This window comes from Helianthus annuus, chromosome 8, assembly GCF_002127325.2.
Source record: "Helianthus annuus cultivar XRQ/B chromosome 8, HanXRQr2.0-SUNRISE, whole genome shotgun sequence".
In the NCBI taxonomy this organism is placed as follows: Eukaryota; Viridiplantae; Streptophyta; class Magnoliopsida; order Asterales; family Asteraceae; genus Helianthus; species Helianthus annuus.
Window position 1 is genome coordinate 40,211,363 of NC_035440.2, and position 12,869 is coordinate 40,224,231.

The 12,869-nt window shown below is 40.9% G+C and overlaps 1 non-coding gene across 1 annotated transcript; it reads right to left on the bottom strand.

The window, feature by feature from the left end:
- Nucleotides 1–4,175: 4,175 nt before the first annotated feature.
- LOC118481580 lies at nucleotides 4,176–4,281 on the bottom strand. Its single transcript, XR_004865791.1, has one exon. It is a non-coding gene; the product is annotated as a small nucleolar RNA R71 (small nucleolar RNA).
- Between the last annotated feature and the right edge of the window lie 8,588 nt (nucleotides 4,282–12,869).

The window sequence follows — 12,869 nt, forward strand, 5'->3', positions numbered from 1 at the left end:
ATCGGGATAACCATAAGTAAAACTTTTAATGGATAGTAAGGATTAAAGATCCTTAATTGTTTAACTTCGAAAACCTGAAAAAATGGAACATAACTTGGGACTAAACCAATGTAAGAGATAAATTAGTAACTGGGGACATGCCCAAAGGATAACTGAGAATGATCCCGGAGGATCACTGGGGACAAGCCCAAAGGATAACTGAGAATGATCCCGGAGGATTACTGGGGACAAGCCCAAAGGATAACTGGGGACAAGCCCAAAGGATAACTGGGGACAAGCCCAAAGGATAGTATGTAAACTGGAGTATGGCCCTTACTGGCGACTATCCAAACTTAGTGACATGAAAATGTCAAAACCTTAGCTAACGTGAAAACGTTAGAAACCTTAGGAACGGATGTATGGTACGTCTACCATTATACGTAGGATCCTAAATATAGCCAGTACGATGAGATTGTCAGCCCCGGAAGTGGGTACTGGTCCCAAAGACGTGAACTATATCAGGATCATCGTGCGCTGCTGGCGGAAACTGGGGATAATCCCAAGGATAACTGGGGTTGGACCCAAGGATCTGCGGTGCTTTTGAAGATCTTTGACGATATGCTGAAGATACCTGAACTATCATAACTCAAATGTTTCGTGAGTAGAGGATGAAGGATACATGATCCTTATCCTTAGGTAAAAAGTAAGAAAATACAATAGTTTCTAGGATAAGCATATTACCAGAGTAAGGATCACTGATATCACCGGGATCCTTTAAGGATACTTCAATGTAAGGATCACGTGCATGGAGGATCATGTTCACATGAAATATTTCTTTAAGTGAACAGCATTCCAGGCTCTTGGCAACAAGTTTCCTTCCATGGTTAGCAACCTGTATGCCCCCTTTCCTGCTTCAGCTTCAATCAAGTAGGGACCTTCCCATTTTGGTGCTAACTTCCCGTCAGCAGGATTGATAGTATTTTGAAATGCTTTTCTCAACACCATATCTCCGACTTGAAATTTTCTTAATCTGACATTTTTGTTGTAGGTACCAGCCACTCTTTGTTGGTAGCTTGCCATCCTTATCCTAGCTAGATCCCTGATTTCTTCAATAGTATCCAAATCCTGAGCTAGAATTGTAGCATTTTCTTCAGGATCACGAGCACTTGTTCTAGCAGTTGGGATCACCATTTCTGTTGGGATCACTGCCTCTGCCCCTAATACTAAAGAGAAAGGTGTTTGACCAGTGGCATTCTTGGGAGTTGTTCTATCAGCCCATAGCACATAAGGTAACTCCTCTGCCCATTTCCCCTTCTTGGATCCTAGCTTCTTCTTCAGATTGTTGATGATGATCTTGTTGGATGATTCTGCTTGACCATTGGCTTGTGGATGAACTGGTGTTGATGTTATCATCTTGATTCCCCAACTGTCACAAAAGTTAGTGGTTCTGCTTCCAATGAATTGGGAGCCATTATCACATACAATTTCAGAGGGAATGCCAAATCTAGTTATAATATTTCTTTTGATGAAGGATATGACTTCCTTTTCTCTGACTTGGGCGAAGGCTTCAGCTTCTATCCACTTAGAAAAATAGTCAGTCATGGCAAGCATAAATACTTTTCCACCAGGTGCTTTAGGAAGCTTGCCCACTATTGACGGGTGGTCCTTTGGACAACCCTTAAGTATGTTAAAACATGAAATAATCCTCCATTTAACCGTGTAATTATCTTGGATTAGATAACTACGATGCTATTGTTTCAGGTGCGAATAAGGAGATAAGAGATGGACAAAAGGCAGCTCATGAATGCTTTGGTGGAAACGGGTCGAAAGAAGAACACAAGACTAAACAAAGGAAAAAAGGCTGCTGAGTACCGTAAATTACGGTCCTACCGTAATTTACGGTAGACTTGATTCTTGTTGATTCCTGCACCGTAACACAGGCTCGAACCACCGTAACACTTTGATGACCACCGTAAATTACGGTGGAGCCGTAATTTACGGTGGTGCCTGAACGTGAAAAATGTAACTGCTGCCATATACTCGTTTTTTGGGTGTCTTTTGGTATTATCTCATCATTGACGGTTCTTGGAGACTTTGGGAGCGAATTTGGAGTACTTGCTTGGTTTGTGAACGATTCTAAACATTCGGTTTGTGTTTTTAATTCGTATGAACACTAGATTAATGTTGATGATGATTCACCGAGCCATGTCCGGCTAAACTCTTCGGTGATCATCCTAGGTGAATGTTTCTAAGACTTTTGTGTGTTAATTTCTGCATTTCTACAATGATATTTTGCGTTGCTTGAATGTCATGGTGTGTGTTTGATTGTTTGTAGTGCGTTAATCTATATCACAATTTCTAGTCTTGATCGTACGTTCTTGGTGCCGTTGGCAACCGAGATATCACGGGAAGGGTTAGGGTTGGTTATTGGTTAATAGGTCATCGGGAAACAACCTCGCATTATCTAATCCGAGTACTTTGTTCCCTTTTATCACTTCAATCACACATACACGAGTTATGTCTATGTAACTCTTTCTAGTGAAATTGCACACAACTGTTCGAAGAAACTGAATCCTAGGGTGATCATTGTTCTCTCCTAATTGTTTACAACCTACTTTGATTTGCATTAATCCGTAATTTAGTTTTATAAAACAACAATCCACAATCTTGAATTTTAATTTTCTGCAATTTAGTTTCATTTTAGTATAAATACAAAGCTACACAATCAACACATTTTCCACATACTCCCTGAGTTCGATACCCTACTACCGCTAACTACAGTTGTTTAGGGATTAAATTTGCGTGACCCACGACATCACGTCAAATTTTGGCGCCGTTGCCGGGGAGTAGTGCGCAACGTGTGTTAATTTCATAGTTTTGTTTGTTATTTTCGGGTTTACGCTGGTTGTGTTTAGTGTGCAGGTACTTGAGGTGCATGCGTACTAGGAGCTCTCACAAGTTATCACCATTGGCGTTTGATCCGGAAATTGAGCGAACTTTGCGAGCAAACAGAATTTTGTTAAGGGAAAATACAATCAATAGTTCACCAACAACACCAGTTACACCAATTCGATACATGGATCCACCACCACCACCACCCACTACGGGTGAATTTACCTCATCATTCATACCAACGTCCACTCAATCTTCACCTAACACTACCATCCCACCAAATACTACCGAACCCACCATACCTCAACAGGTTACACCAATCAATACCACACAACCCATTACTACCCAAGAAGAACCAACCGTCACCTTTAACCCTTCCACTACTATACCACCATTATCCCATTTTTTTCCGGGTGCGGGTCCATCATATTCGGGCCATACTATGGCACCAATTTCGTCTATTGTCCATGCTACACCGTATCGACCACCAAATCAATCGGGTTTCCAATACTCGACTATTCCATTTGGGCAATCATCGGGAATTCAAGGAGATGGGTATGATGAAGGATTTGAAGACTTTGAGGGGTATGAAGATGATGGGTATGGTTATGGAGATTATGGTGATCAAGGGGATTTTGGGTATGTTCAGAGTCAATCTCAAGGGATGGCGAGTGTTGGTGGAATGCAACATCAACAACTTATACCACAACATATTCGGCCAAGACCACAAGGGCCACTAATGCCACAACCGATTCCATTGCAACAGGTCCGGCCACAACATGTACACCAACAACCATTTCAAAGACCGCCTCAGCGCCCACCGATGCGACCACAACAGTTTCAACAACCGATCGCACCACAAGGGCAAGTACCAAGACCGAATGGGCCGATTATTCCGAGAGGTAGGTATGGTGTGCCACGAAGACATCTTAGAGAACAAGCAAGGGGAATAGAGGCACATTTCAGGCCAATCATTACTCAAAACCCCTCACCGGTGGTTATCCCTCACAACAACCAAGGGAGAACTTTTGAAGTAAGAACAAACTCGTTGCAAAGTTTACCGAAGTATAAAGGGTTAGCAACGGAGGAGCCGTACTTTCATCTAGAGGCCTATGACTCAATTTGCAACACTTTTGGGAGTCAAGGTTTTTCGGCCGATGAAGTCAAGTTAGTCTTATTTCAGTTTTCGTTGGAAGAGAAAGCTAAGAAATGGTTCTATACATTACCTTCAGCATCAATTTATACATGGGGGGAGATGCAACAAACCTTTTTGGATGAATTCTACACCGCCCAAAAGACTAATGATGCGCGGAAGGGGTTGAGAAGCTTTCAACAACAACACGGTGAGATGTTCCATGAGGCGTTCGAGCGTTTTAACATGATGATTAAAAATTGCCCTCATCATGGGATTGAGTTATGGGAGTTAATGAATGCTTTTCATGAGGGGTTAAGTGCCGAAGATGCACGGGATTTAATGTCTATCACCGGAGGGACATTTGGAACGAATTATGAGAATGAAGATTGGGAGTTTTTGGAGAGTATGGCAACTACATCAAAAAGGAAAGCCCAAGCTTCGAGGAGAGCCCGACCGACAACTAACCGACCACAAGTGCATGCCATAGATGAGGGTAATGTTCAAACTACTAATCAAATTTATGATGTGTGTGCTTTGTGTAATGAAATAGGTCACGCGGCTGAAAATTGCCAAGGAATGTTGGAAGGGCAATATGAGGAAGTTCATGCGATCCAAGGTCAAGGCCAAGGAGGAGGTGGTAGGAACTACAACAACATGAATTCTAATACCTACCACCCCGGGTTGAGGAATCACCCGAACTTTAGATATGGGAACCCGTCAAATCAAGCGAACCCAAATTTTCAAGGTAGCCAAGGTAATTTTGGTTCACGGCCATCTTATAATAACCAAGGTGGGTACCGGGGCGGAAATAACCAAGGGTATCAAAAACAATACCAAACGGGTCAAGATCAAAGGGGATCTTCGGGTGGAAATGAGGTGATGGAGATGCTTAAAAGTATGCAATTGGAAATGCAAAAGCGAAATCAACTTGATGAAGTGCGGATGCAAAAAGATGAGGTTCGCGATAAAAGCATCCAGTCATTAACGACTCAAATGGGGCAATTAGCAACCGATGTGGCGGAACTAAAGAAAGGTAAGGGTCAACTTCCAAGCGACACAAAGGTAAACCCTTCACATGGTTCGTCACGAGGTAATGTTAATATTAACCATGTTAGTGTGTTAAGAAGTGGTAAAGAGTTTAAGGCCAATTTGTCATCCGAATTGGTCGAGGGGGTGGTTGAGGACATCACGGGAATGGAAAGTGATGATGAACTTGCACCGGTTAAACCACAAGAAACAACTATTAAAAAACCGGGGTTGGGTGAAAGTGAAAAAAGTAAAAATGAAAAGAATGAAAAAATAGAGGGTGAACCGAGTGAGGTTCCATTCCCATCGGCTTTACTTGACCCGGGAAAGAAAAATGTTATTGTGTCAAGGGGTCCTCAAAAAGAGGAAATGTGGGATGTGTTCAAACAAGTTAAAATAAATCTCCCGCTTCTTGATGCAATAAAACAAGTTCCCGCTTATGCAAAATTTTTAAAAGAATTATGCACACAAAAGAGGCAAAACAAGAAAAAAGTGCCTAAGCGGGTAGATTTGACCGGGCAAGTGAGTGCGGTGTTGAATGGGGAGCTTCCTCCTAAGCTCCAAGATCCGGGCACGCCATTGATTAATGTACAAGTTGGTAATTTTCAAATGGCTAAGGCGTTGCTAGATCTTGGAGCCGGAGTTAGCATTTTACCGGGGGGATTATACGACCAATATGACTTTGGTCCATTAGCAAGGGTAGAGACAACGGTCGTTTTGGCCGATTTGTCTCATAAGTTGCCCCGGGGTATGGTTCAAAATGTTATTGTTAAAATTGATGAGTTTTACTACCCGGTGGACTTTTTGGTTTTGGACTACTCATCGGCGGACCCTAAACAACAACAGAACATAATTTTGGGTCGGCCATTTTTAAGCACCGCACATGCTATTATCGATTGTAGATTTGGTACGGTTGATATGGCATTCGGAAATCGAAAAATGCGTTTGAATGTTTTCACTAACAATTCTAATGCTAATGGTGTTGATGAGTGTTTTATGGCAGACATAGTAGATGGATGCAACCCGCATGAGTATGAGGAGGATGGTTTGGATATTTGCCTGTGTGACTTTTCTGAACAGGTACATGCTTATGCACTACGGGTTGAAGAGGAGGAACAAGATGAGAAGGGTGAAACTACCAGACATTAAGGTATATGTCATGAAGTGGACTAGCAAAGCCCGTAGGAGCAGCTTTAACATGCAAAAAATACTGACAAATCTATGGAGATGGCATGTAAATTTCCGGGCATTTGTTGGAAATGCTGCGGGTAAGTGTGCATTAAGACCACCATAACGCATATCAGGTATGGTCTGGCTGAAGACCTTTAAACTTAGCGCTCTCGGGAGGCAGCCCGAGGTTGTAGAGTATTGTAATTGTGTTTTGTTTAGTTTTGTTTTGCTTTGTTTGGTTTTGTTGTGGTGTTGTGTTTTGGCAGGTTATTACGTTTCAATCCTCGTGGATGCAATGATTCAAGTGTGGGGATGTTTGGCAACATCCCCATTGAGATATCGGCGAATCCAAGAGATGTTTATGAACCGGTCCGATTACCGCAGCTGCATCACTACCAACACTGCTGATTTACTAATCAGGTTGTGTCTTGTTCTCATTTTGTGCACCTTTGTATATATTCATGTTTAAGTTTACGGTTGGATGGATGGGTGGTGTTTAATGTGTTTGATGTGTTTATGGATTGTGAAAGTTGGTGGTGTTTTTAGTTATATATATAAAAAAAAACCAAAAAGAAATTTGTGGTTTGAGTTGAACAGCTTTTGGGTGATGTTAAAGAGTTAAGCGATCAAATCTTCCCAAAACCATACATTGGGGTCAATGTATCCCAAGTGTGGGGATGGGGAGAAATTTTAAGGTGTTTGAAAATTTTTAAATCAAGCTAAACAATGTGAGAATTTGAACACCGTGGATTAACCCCAAATGATGCACCGGCAACCCTTAATACCCTTTGTTCTTGGTGAGAGTTGAAGCCACACATGTAAATAAATAATACTTGTCTTGATGAGAGTGGCAACGGGTGGGGGTGCATAAGAACTTGTGCCTTAATACGGTTTGAGTCCTTAGTTGAATGTGAATGTAAAAAGGATAAGGGCAACTAGATAGCCTCGTCTTGGTGAGTGCGAGTGTGGGATTTGGGGGGTTGGACCTCATTAATTATATATATGAGCATGGTTGTGAGAGGGGCGGGGGTTTGGACATTTAGTTGCCCATTTTGTGCCTAAAAGCCGATCATTTGTTACCCCTTAGCTAGTTTCCCAAAAATTTACCCGACTTAACCCGGTCTTATAGTGTTAGTAGTTGTTTTAGTAGTGTGTAGATATGTTATAGTGTTATGTTGAATATTTGATTGAAAAAAAAAAGAAAAAAAGAAAAAAAAAGCAATAAAGAAAAAAAGAAAAAAAAAGTGAAAAAGCAATGAAAAAGAAAAAAAAAAGTGATGTTGAGTTGTCTTGTATATAGAAGTTATGTCATGTTTATTGTTTGTTTCATTGTGTAATAAAAGACCGGGTTAAGTCCTTCGCTACTACATATATATTCCATTTCCTACCCATACACCTAGCCACGTTACAACCTTAAAGCCCTTTGATTTGCATTCATGTTTGGCACTTGTTAGGAGAAGGACCGATTTAGGTACAAGCCTATAGTTGTGAACCACCCGTTTGCCTTTTGTGTGTCTAGCTCATAGTTGCTAGTGCTTACTTGTTGCCGAGATGAGAGACATAGCGAGGGGTGCATTGGTTGGGTGTTAAAAAGGGGTTAGTAAAAGGATTGTTTGTTTTTGCTTGGTTTACATTGATCGCTTGTTTTGAAAATGATTTGTAATGGGTTGCTTGGGGCAAGCAACGGTTAAGTGTGGGGATGTGACGGGTGGTCCATGGGACAACCCTTAAGTGTGTTAAAAGACGAGTTAATCCCTCATTTGATCATGTAATTGTCTTGAATTAGATAACTACGGTTGCTTGTGTTTCATGTACATTTAGAGCTTAAAAGTATGGAAATAAAGCTTCGAATAGACACGACTGGATTGTAGATTGAAAGACGGAGAATAAATGAAAAAAATAAAATTTTGGAATTGAAGAATTAAGAAGATAACATGATAGAGGATGAAATTAGGAGAACGTAGGTGAAAACGGTGAAGAAAACGGAGTTGAAACGAGAAAGTTATGAAGAAAACAAAAATTGATTGCTGAAGCCTACCGTAACTTACGGTGGTATCGTAATTTACGGTAGACTCTGACAAAAATTGATGCCGTAACTCAGTTTAACTCCACCGTAAACCATTTTAAGCCACCGTAACTTACGGTGGTACCGTAATTTACGGTGGAGGCCAGCGTGAAACTTGTAACTCCCTCATTTAAGGTTGTTTATGGTGCCTTTTCATCATCTAATCATTCCCAACCGTTTTGGAGCACTTCTTGGGCGATTTTGGCTTGTTTTTCTTGGTTCTAAACAATCTCTAAACAATTTTGTTGGTGTTTTTGACTCACATGAACATGGAGACTTGGTGGGGGATGGTTGTTCAAGTCATGAATGGCTAAACTCTTTATGGTCATCTTTAGTTGAAGGTTTGTAGAGACAATTGTGCTTGACTTCATATTTCTAGAATGGTAAATTGAATTTATGTTTTATTTATCATGGTGTGTTCTTATTTGTTTGTAAATTGTTGATGCTTATGATTATTCTATTTTGAAACCATACGTTCTTGGTGCCGTTGGCAATCGAGATATCATGGGTAGAACTAGGATCGGGTAAGGGTCAATTGGTCATCGGGTAACAACCTCACATTCTAGGAATCTGAGTACTTAGTTCCCTTTCATCACAACAAGTAATTGCACATGAACTATGTCTATGTAGTTCTTTCTAGTGAATGATAGCACAAATGTTGAAGCAAACCAGAAACTAAAGATGGTCACTCGTCTCTAATTGTTTACAACCAAAACTTTTCTTTTGCAATTTAATTAGTTAATCTTAGTTTAAAAATCAACCAATCAAACCGACTCTTGAATTTATTTTTCTTTCAATTTAGTTTGCTTTAGTGAAGTTAAACATACATCGAGATATCACATATTCCACAAACTCCCTGAGTTCGATACCCTACTACCGCTAACTACAGTTGTTTAGGGATTAAATTTGCGTGACCCACGACATCACGTCAACTATATCCATTCCCCATCTCATGAATGGCCAAGAGGATGGTATAGGGTGTAGCAGTTCAGCTGGTTGATGAAGGATATTGCTGTGTCTTTGACAAGGATCACATTTCCTAGCATATTCTACAGCATCCCTTTTCATGGTTGGCCAGTAGTATCCTGTTCTAAGGATCCTTGAGAATAATGCCCTGCCCCCAGTGTGGTTTCCACAATCTCCTTCATGGAAGTCTCTCAACACTTCTTCAATTTCAGGATCCTCAATACATCTTAAGTATGGTCCTGCAAGGGATCGTTTATATAGCACATTATTTAAGATTGTAAATTGAGATACCTTGATCCGGAAAGCTCTAGGATTTTCTCCCATTGGAATCTCTCCGTTTTGCAAGTATTTCATGATTGGTGAGACCCATGATCCTGAATAAGATTGAGCTTCTTCACTAGGGATTATTGCAGTATCCTCTTCTATTTCCATGGCCACTTGATTTTCAATAGCAGGAGCCAGGATATGGGTGACAGGGATACTTATGTCTCCTGGAATTTTTAAGGATGATCCTAAGTTGGCCAATGCATCAGCTTCCGTGTTATCCTCCCTTGGTACCTGTGTTAAGCTGAAAGAAACAAAAGAGAGTGCCAATTCTTTGACTATCTCTAAATATTTGGTTAGTTTTTCACCTTTAACAGCATAGGATTCATTAAAGTGATTGGTGATTAATAATGAGTCTACATATACTTTAAGATATTTTACCCCCATATCCTTAGCAATTTGCAAGCCAGCAATCAAGGCTTCATACTCAGCCTCATTGTTAGTTGCTTGGAACTCACAGGCTATGGAGTGGGGTATTATGTCCCCCTGTGGCGATTTTAGTAGGATCCCGAGCCCTGTGCCCTTGACATCTGAGGATCCGTCAGTGTGTAATATCCAAGGATCCTTGGTTTCATCCAGCTGCTGGACCTCCAATTCTGCTTCTTTTTGTAGATCACTACTGAAATCAGCCACAAAGTCGGCTAAGGCTTGTGATTTAATGGCTGTTCTTGGTTCATATCTTATATCATGGGCACTAAGCTTCACTGCCCACTTAGCCATTCTCCCTGACATCTCTGGTTTCCTGAGGACATTCTTAATTGGAAAATTAGTTTTAACAACAATAGTATGGGTTTCAAAATAATGCCTTAACTTAGTGGATGCCATGATTAATGCAAGAATAAGTTTTTCGAGGTGTGAGTACCTGGATTCGGCATCAAGTAGACTTTTACTTACATAGTAGATAGGATATTGTGTACCTTCATGATCCTTGACAAGGACAGCACTTACAGCGGTTGAGGATACCGCCAGGTATAAGGATAACACATCTCCTTTTTCCGGTTTTGCTAATGCTGGTGCTGAGGACATATATTCTTTAAGGGCTTGTAAAGCGTTCTCATGCTTCTCAGTCCATTCAAACTTCTTATTCTTCCTTAGGATATCGTAGAATTCTTTGCATTTTTCTGAGGATTTCGATATGAACCTGTTCAAAGCTGCTATCCTGCCTGTCAGTCTTTGAACATCCTTGGCATTGGCAGGAGATTTGATATTTACTAATGCTTTGATTTGTTCCGGGCTTGCTTCAATGCCCCTCTGAGTTACCATGTATCCTAGGAACTTTCCTGCCTTAACACCAAAATGGCATTTTGAAGGATTAAGTTTCATGTTGTAATTATCAAGGATATCGAATGCTTCTTCCAAGTCCCTTAGGTGATCCTCAGCTTTCTTTGACTTGACCACCATATCATCTATGTATACTTCCATAGTTTGTCCAATTTGATCTTTGAACATCATATTCACCAGCCTTTGTGTTTTGGTCAAAAATCACACAAGGATAATGTAACCAAACTTTATGAAAGCAGGGTATGATGCTTGGTTAATTATGAAAGTAAAGGATCACTTCTGTGATAAAGATGCAAAGACACGATGATTTATACGAGGAAAAAGCCCTTGATCAATGAATGATCTCCGGCATAAAAAACCTCGGGTGATGGCAACTACCGATCACCAACTTCAATATAACAAAAATATGATTACAACTTTGGATGATAATGAGCTGAGTACAAGGATCACTATTGCTTTTGGTGTCTAAGTGTGTGAGAGTTGCGTTGTATGTCGTGTGTGTTCTTCCGAATGAGGAAGGGTGGTACTTATACGTGTGTAGGTGACCTATTTTAGGTAGCTAAACTAATATTCAGCTCATTACCCCTTTAGAAATGAGATACAATCTAGCCTAAATAGCCGCCCATATATCAAGCCAAGTTTCCATATCCTGTGCAATGTCTATCTTTAATTAAGCTCTTGCCATAATTGTGAAGACGCGTCCCTGGATCATAATGCTTAAAGCGTATCCTGCTACATGTTCCTGCAAAACAATATTGTATTAAGCGGAAGTGGCCGTTAGTATGAGGATCACCATAATGTCCCATGATCCTGATCCTGAAGTCCTGCTGAGGATCACTGTCTGCCAAAGAAATAAGGATCACTGGTTAGGATCATGTGTAAGGATCATCTATAATAAAAATCCAGCCCTAACAATTGCCCCCAAAATATAAGGAGTTGATTGTAAATAGACGAGTTATATTTTGTTTCGATCTTATCTCTAACGGGCGACTCCAAGAAACTAGCCGTTATGCTCGGACTAGCCGTTGTGATCATTACGTCAGAGATGTGACAATCCTGCAGATCATGATTATAAATAGGAGATAGGGTGAGGATCAGTTTGTATTTAAATTCGAGATACACTCCCTTTATATTCTACACCGAAGATCGATCAGGTACTCTCCTCTTCTCTTTTTCTTCTGTCTACTCTCTTTGCTCTGTTTTCCGTTTCTACTTTGTTTCTGTTCCAAACATGTTGCTCCGGAATTCTCCGCACAAGGATTCCAAGAAGGATAGTCCCTTAAAAAGCCAGGGGATTATCAAGGATTCTCCTACGGAGAGGTGTTGCTTTAGTGATGCTCACGTAGACAAAATTCGTCATTGCTTTCCGGCGAATGCCGTTTTTAAATCCTTTGATCCTACTGCTTTGAGCGACTTTGTCTCGGATGTCTGGGTGGCTTTTCCTGCTACCCCGTTTGCTATAGGGTACTCGTATCCTTTTCCAGACTTTACCCAGTCTTTCTTTTCCTTAACCGGCATCTCTTACATCCAAGCTATGCCGATGATCTGGAGGATTCTTTATACCTTCGAGAGGATCATCGAGCAGGAAGGGATTGATCTGGGGATGGCGGAGTTAGCTGAGTTTTATGATCTCACCACCTTCGGTTCTCACCGATATTTGTTGAAACGGAAAGCTGGGGAGGATCACCCAATCTTCAAAGTTACTAAGAATGATACAAACTGGAAACGTCGGTTTTTCTTTGTTAAGAGGGATTCCATCCCGGATGGGAAGGATCTGCCCAAGGAATGGGCCACTCATGGTAGGGTAGAGGATCCTCGAAGGATCACTATCAGTCCTGTCTCATATGATGAGGATCACTGATGTCTTTTTTCCTTTATCTTTTAGGCAGCTATTTCCATTGCTCGTCTGAAATTAACCCCCGCTGCAAAAGAGAGAGTGTTAGCTTTTAAAAAGCTTGATCCTGAAGTTAGAAGCTTCCAAATCACTATCCAAGATTCTCAAGAGATATCCTCTGCATCTGCCACAATGTC